This window comes from Herpailurus yagouaroundi, unplaced genomic scaffold, assembly GCF_014898765.1.
Source record: "Herpailurus yagouaroundi ecotype Mexico unplaced genomic scaffold, PumYag 165, whole genome shotgun sequence".
Lineage (NCBI taxonomy): Eukaryota > Metazoa > Chordata > Mammalia > Carnivora > Felidae > Herpailurus > Herpailurus yagouaroundi.
In genome coordinates, this window is record NW_024412406.1 from 11,083,077 (window position 1) to 11,090,857 (window position 7,781).

Below are 7,781 nucleotides of genomic sequence, written 5' to 3' on the forward strand. Positions count from 1 at the left end.
ACACTGAAGGTACTCTGATGAAAACCTGTTCCTAAAGAATTGAGTCCAGGAAGTTACACTGACTAATGGCATGGCTATATATACTAAAGTTATAAAAATACAAAAGCTTGTGAAACTAATGAAACAATTTAAGTTGTGTGATTTTTTTTTTAACACAACTGTTTTCATTCTTTGCCTAGTGGCAATTTTTGCCTTATGTACATCTAAAAACTAGATGGTAAGCCAGCAGGAATGAAGGAGGAAAATTATTTTCTTAGGTGGTATTGATTGGTTATCTTTCTTAGTGTCCAGCAGAATGCCATTACGTTGCAGGCATTCAATAAATGTTGAGTTGAATCAAACTCACTGGTGTGTAAAGGTAGTGTCTCAGGCATATTCCACTGCAACCCTAAAAGTTTTATGTCCTAACTACTAATATGTAAATGTTAAAAGATTAGTCTGAGCCTAATTGGAGATATCTGCACATCATCTGGTCTGCCACTTGCAGGGAAGACTAATGAATAGCAAAGGCAGGAAAGCTAGGTTCAAGGTCATTGTTAATGATCTAGCTTCTTGATGTTCTCCCTTGAAAAAAGAATAGCTATCTCAGAATAAACGTTTCTCCAAAGAAGGTACACAAATGAGCAACGATGCATGCAAGTCTGCTCAAGTCATAAGTCATTAGGGAACTAGTAAGCCACAAAAAGATACCTACTTCACAACCACTAGGATAGCAATAATATTTTTTTAAAGGACAAGTAATAAACACTGGCCTAGATGTATAAATTGTAAAAATTACAATTTATGAGTTGCAGGTGTGAATGTAAAATGGTGCAGCTCCTGTAGAAAATAGTTGGGCACTTCAAAAAATTAAACGGGGAGATTCCAGTTCAAGAAGGTGATGTAGGAAGACTCTGAACTCAACCTCCTCCATGGAACACCCCAAACTACAACTATTAACAAAACAATTGCTCCCGAAGAAAAACCAAGAGCCGACTGAACAGCTACTGCACAGCATAGAATAGCAAGAGAGATGGGGACATGCCACAGTTCAAAAGAGTAACCTATCCAGCTAGCCAGCAAAAGTCACTAAGTCCACATAGCCCAAGTAGGGGACATGATACGCAAAACCACTACTTAACTTTAGGAGAAGTAGCCATTTCACTTAATCCATAGGAAAAAAAAAACAACAACAGAAAGCCAAGCAAAATGGGGAGACAGGAGTATGTTTCAAAAGAAAAAGAAAAAAACTTCAGAAAAAGAACTAAATGAAACAGGATAAGCAAAATGCATGATAAAGAATTTAATAATCACAAAGATACTGGGTTGGGGGAAAGAACTGATGACCTCAGTGAGACCTTCAAAAAAGAGAAAAAAATACTAAAAATCAATCATAATTGAAGATTACAATAACAAGTAAAAAACACTAGAGGGAATCAACACTAGAGGATGCAGAAGAACATATCAGGATCTGGAAAACAGGGTAATAAAAGGCACACAAACTGAGCAGCAAAAAGAGAAAAGAAATTTTTAAGTTTATTTATTTTGGGGCACCTGGGTGGCTCAGTCAGTGAAGCATCTGACTCTTGATTTCTACTCAGGTCATGATCTAGCCCCACACTGACCTCTGCACTGACAGCATGGAGCTTGCTTCAGATCCCCTGTCTCCTCCTCTGTCCCTCCCTGCTCACGTGCTCTCTCTCTCTAAAAAATTAATAAACATTAAAAAAAGAAAAACAGGAAAGAAAAAATGCAGATAAAATAAAAAAAGAAAACAATGCCCAACATTTGTTATGAGAAAGGTTATACACAAAAATGAGAAAAGTTTTTAAATTCATGAGATTATTATATAATCATACCAATAAATTTTTGAATTGTGATTGATTTACTAGGAAATTCTAAATTATGAAAATTAAACAAAGAAAAATCTAAATAGACCAATGAACCATGGAAGAAAATAAAGTAGTTGTCCATATATTTCTCCCACAGGGGCATAAGACTAGATTATTTTTACAGTTAAGTGTTTTGTTTTTTAATCTTCAAGGAAGATGATTCTCACAGTAAACTGTTCAGCACATAGAAAAAGATGGCAAATTTCCAAGTCACTCTTACAAAGCCAGGATTATCCTGATAGATAGATGATAGATAGATAGATAGATAGATAGATAGATAGATAGATAGATAAATTTTAAAAAAGCAATCCACAGACGCCTCTCTCACAGGAATATAGAGGCAACAATTCTAAATGAAATACTGGCAAATCAAATCCAGACTATAGTCAAAGAATACTACACCATAATTGACAGTTATTCCAAGAAAGCAAAGATGGTTGAAGGCAAGAAAACGTATTGATATAAATTTACCAAAGAAAAATATAGGATCATCTCTGTAGATATTTAAAAAACACTTGGTGGGAAACCTCGGTGGTTCAGTTGGTTAAGCGTCCAACTTAGGCTCAAGTCATGATCTCACAGTTTGTGGGTTCGAGCCACGCGTCAGGCTGTGCGCTGACAGCTCAGAGCCTGGGGCCTCCTTCAGATTGTGTGTCTCCCTCTCTGCCCCTCCCCTGCTTACGCTCTGTCTCTCTGTCTTTCAAAAATAAACATTAATTTTAAAAAATCATTTGGTAAAATATTCTTTCCACTTCTGATTTTAAACTAATACACTAGGAAAAGAATATTCCGTACATTATTTTCAAACAATACCTGGGGCACTTGGGTGGCTCAGTTGGTTAGGCATCTGACTTCAGCTCAGGTCATGATCTCATGGTTTGTGAGTTCAAGCCCTGCATCAGGCTTTCTGCTGTCAGCACAGAGCCTGCTCCATATCCTCTGCCCCCTCTCTCTCTGCCTCTCCCCTGCTTGCACTCTCTCTCTCTCTCCTTCTCTCTCAAAAAAAAAAAAACACTTAAAAAAATTTTAATAAAAAAATAAAACAACATCAAGCCAATAGTTACCACACTTAAAAAATATTTATCACGTGCAATTTCATTTAAAATGAGGGCAAAATAACAAGTGTTGGTGAGGATTCAGAGAAAAGGGAAAATTTGTCTACTGTTGGTGGGAATATAAGTTGGTGTGGCCACTATGGAAAATAATATGGAGGTTCCTCACAAAATTAAAAATAAAACTACTATATGATCCAGAAATCCCACTTATGGGTATTTTTCTGAAGAAAATAAAAATACTAACTCAAAGAGATATATGCCACCCTCCAACCCCATCCATGTTCATTGCAGCATTATTTATAATACCTAACATATGGAAACAATCTAAGTATTCATCAATTAATGAATGGATAAAGAAAATGTCATATGTATATATATATACACACACACACATATATGTATATATACATATATATGTACACACAGAGAATGGAATACATTTATTTCAACCATAAAAAAAGAATAAAATCTTGCCATTTGCCACAACATGTCAGACCTTGAGAGCATTATGCTAAGTGAAATTAGAGAGAGGAAGATGTGTACCGTATGATCTCAATTGTATGTGGAATCTAAAAACCAAAACAAAACAAAAACACAAATCAAGCTCATAGATACAGAGAACAGATAGATTGGTGGTTGCCAGATGTTGGGGGAGGGGGGTGGTGGTGAAAGGGGTAAAAGGGATCAAAGGCACAAACTTTCAGACTAGTAAGTCACAGGGATAAAATGTACAGCATAATGACCATAGTTAATAATAACATGTTGCATATTTTTAAAGTTGCTGAGAGTTGATTTTAAAAGTTCTCATCACAAGAAATAATTTTTTTTTCTAACTATGTATGGTGACAGATGTTAACTAGAGTTACTGTGGTAATCATTTTGCAGTGTATACAAATATCAAATCATGCTGTACACCTGAAACTAATATGGTGTTTCATGTCAATTACATCTCTAAAAAACAAAAGTGAGGACCAACATACAAATACTTGCTATCAATACACTACATAGTATTTCTTGGAAATTTCCAGACAAAGTTGTAATTTTTAAAAATTAGGTGTAGGGGCACCTGGGTGGCTCTATCAGTTAAGCATCCAACTTTGGTTCAGGTCATGATTTCACCGTCTGTGGGTTCAAGCCCCGCATTGGGCTCTGTGCTGACAGCTCAGAGCCTGGAGCCTGCTTTGGATTTTGTGACTCCCTCTCTCTCTCTTCCCCTCCCCTGCTTGTTCTCTCTCTCTCTCTCAAAAATAAAATAAACATAAAAAACAAAATTAGGTGTAAATATTGGAACAAAACAGACAATAACATCTGCAGGCAATGTAAGGTCTCACAGAAAAATCCCCTAAGTATAAACTTGAAAATTCTGAAATCTCAAAGAAGTTGAAAATGTAGTGGCCATTTTTATGGGATGTTCTGTTTGTTTACTTTGGTTTTAGCTATATATCATAATAGTCCCCATCCTGGACTTGGAAAATACCCATTATCTAAAAACAAGTGAAGATGGGCCCCAACATCCTACTACAGAGGTTAAAAAAAAGATTTCTTCTCAGCTGCCTGACTGCCCATGCATTGGGACATGACCAAGGAACACTCCACATCCTTCCAATAATTGCCTTTTATTTTCTACCTAGGCTTTAGTTAAGGACTATGACTCTTACAGAAATTGATGTTAAAGGTAGGTTATAGGCAACAAACTCTCAAGATAAAGGGGGAAACTGATATACATTTTTTAATTACCTTGCCTAGCTAGGGCCAAAAGTAGTGGCAATTCCATAGAATTCATAAATGGTAATCTAAGAGTCAAGAGCTCAGGAGGATTAAATAGCTATGCGAGTTATTTCTTTCCCATTGAGGACAAGGCTTTGGATGCTTGCAAAGCATCTATCAAAGAACAAGATGGAAGATATAAAGAATTAACGGTGTGAAATTATAGCCTGAGAGGTGGAATTATAGCTTTTAATGGTACTGAATAGCTTAAAGAAAGAAGACAACCACAAATTCCTGTTTCATTTCAAGGCACAGTTAGAATCCTAGGAAATTTCTATTATGCTGTTCTTCAGCCACAGACAGCTTTTTTTTTTTTTTTTAGATTTATTTTTAAGTAATCTCTACACCCAAAATGGGGCTCAAGTTCACAACCCCCAGATCAAGAGTTGCACACTCTACCTATTGAGCCATCCAGGTGCATCCACAGGCAGCTTTCTGATCACTGTAAAACCAAATGTGAAGATTTATCCAATAAGTTGCTGAATTAAAATGTTAGTTGAGTTGGCAACTGGTGGTTACATGTCTACTATGTGAAATTTAAGATATTAAGAAAAGAGAAGGAACCCACAAAATTAAACAAGGATCATTTCTAATCCCTTAAGACCCTTCTCGACAGCTAAATCTACCACAGTGTTCTAGCTGTAAAGAAGTAGGGACTCCTTTAGACTTGGAGATATACTCTGGGGAGAGCTAATTCTTACCTCACCCATCATTGTTTCAGACTAGGAATATAAATTGATCCCTGGAGATTTTCTAGATCTAGCATCAATGTTAATGAAAGATTACTGCAACTACGTGAACACAGAATCACCAGGAGCTCAGATTCCCCAGGAATAAGTTTAGGGCACCCCATTGATGCCAGAAGGTTTACTGACTGAAGGCAAAGTAAATACAATAGAAGACAGAAAGCATAAAAACCTGCTTCAGCCTTACAATCAGTTGTAAAAATGACAATTGCAACATCTAATTACAACTTACTCTTTCCTGCTATGTCCTATGTATATCTACATGTGTTAACTATCGTCCTTCTTTTTCCACCATCTCCTTTTTTCCCCACTATTTTATTTAGCACTTGTGGTGGTTTAACTTTATAATTAGTTCTTGAGGGGATCACAAGAGAACTGCAGGAGAAACAGACATAATGTAGAGATCTTGGATTTGTTTTTATTTTTTAAAAATGCTTATTTATTTTTGATAGAGAGAGCAGGGGAGGAGCAGAGAGAGTGGGAGAGAGAGTGAATCCCAAGCAGGCTCAACACTGTCAGCACAGAGCCCAATGCAGGGCTCAAACCCACAAACCATGAGATCATGACCTGTACCAAAATGAAGAGTCAGATGCTTAATTGATTCAGCCACCCAGGTGCCCTTCAGATTTATTTTTAAACTCAATAATTGAGACATTGTGGTGGAAGGAATTAAGATGTTGCAGTAGTAGGGGGACTCCATGCTTGCCTCATCCCTCAAACACAGCTAGATAAATATCAAATCATTCTGAACACCCAAGAAATCGATCTGTGGACTGAGAGAGCAAACTGCACCAACTAGAGGAAGAAAAGAGGCCACACTGTGGAAAGTAGAAGCTATGGAGATGAGATTTGCAGAAGAAAAGAATCCCTGGTGTGGTGGAGGGGAGGGAGCCCTGATCATGGAGACAGCGGGGAGGGAGGGAGGGAGGGAAAGAGAGAGAGAGAGAGAGCGCGCAGCATGCAGGGACTTGCACAAGAAAAGCATTTCCCCAGAATTACTGACTGGGAAAACAAGAGAGGCTGATAATCACGAGTTTTTACAAGCAGCAGAGCTCAAAACCTGAAGTTTTGGAAGTTTGTGCCATTGCCAGCGTCAAGCCTGGCTGGCATAGCAGTGCTCATGTGGAGGAGGGCAGAGGACCAGAAGCAGACAGCATGGTCTGAGGATGCCCTGGGTCACTTTGGGAGAGACAGTTCCCCTTCCTGGAGTGCATTTGGGAGAGGTAGCACTGCCTCTCAGGGGACAAAAGACCGTTGAGCTGCCTCATTCATTAGCATAGCAGCAGGGGCACCTGTTGAGGGCAGCTAACTTGGACACTGGGTTTTTGCTGCTTTTACCATAAACTACAAACCCCGCATGGTCATGCAACTGCTTTTCTGGGACAAACCAGCACCAGACACAGCTTGGTGACACCCTCTCCATTAGAGGATCAGTACAGGTCTGTGCCATGCAAGGTCCCTAAAATTTGGAGTTTTGAAACTCAGCCATGCTCCTGAGATAAACACAGGAGTACTGTGCTGCCAGATGGGCCAACACTTAGACACAGACAAGGTGAAGGCAGAGATTTGACAGAAGCCTCAGACACAAGAGAGAAAATTGTTCGTTCCTCTGTGAGGGCTTCCTGAACATCAGTGGGTGCGAACTCCCCTCTCCAGGGACAAGAGAGCCAGGTGACACCATTTTTCACCCCTTCCATCAACACGCATGGACTTCAAAGAGACACAATACTCACAGTAGAGGCTTGAGCCACTTACACCAAGCCCTGTCCCCTGCGCTCTATAGGTTTTTTGTTTGTTTTGTTTTGTTTTGTTTTACAGAGGGCAAATGTGCCCGAGAGCCAGAACGCAACATGCCTCTTCCTCAGAAGACCAACACAAAACCCCTGCACACACCAAATCTAGTAGCCACAGAGTGCTCCAGAGCTCCAGCTCTAGGGGAAATAGGATCTAGTCTTTTTTAACAAGCAAACCAAAACACACAGAGTTAAAACTCACCACACACTAGACAAAGTCCAAACACTCCTCACTGCAGGCAAGGAGAAACTCTGCAGAGGACTGAATTGAGGGAAAGAGCAGCCAAAAGACAACAGCAGAGTGCACACAACAAACACCAAAAACACTTCCTGAAGTGACAGGCCGTGCACGGCATGTGACCTCTTCTTAATATAGCCATTACTCTCTGAAGTAGGAAACATAACAGGCTTTCCTAACACATGGAAGACAGAGACCTAGACAAAATGCCAAGAGGAAGGAATTCATCCCAAAAGAAAGAAAAAGAAGAGGTCATGGCCAAGGATCTAGTCAAAACAGATATAGGTAATATGCCTGAACCAGAATTTAAA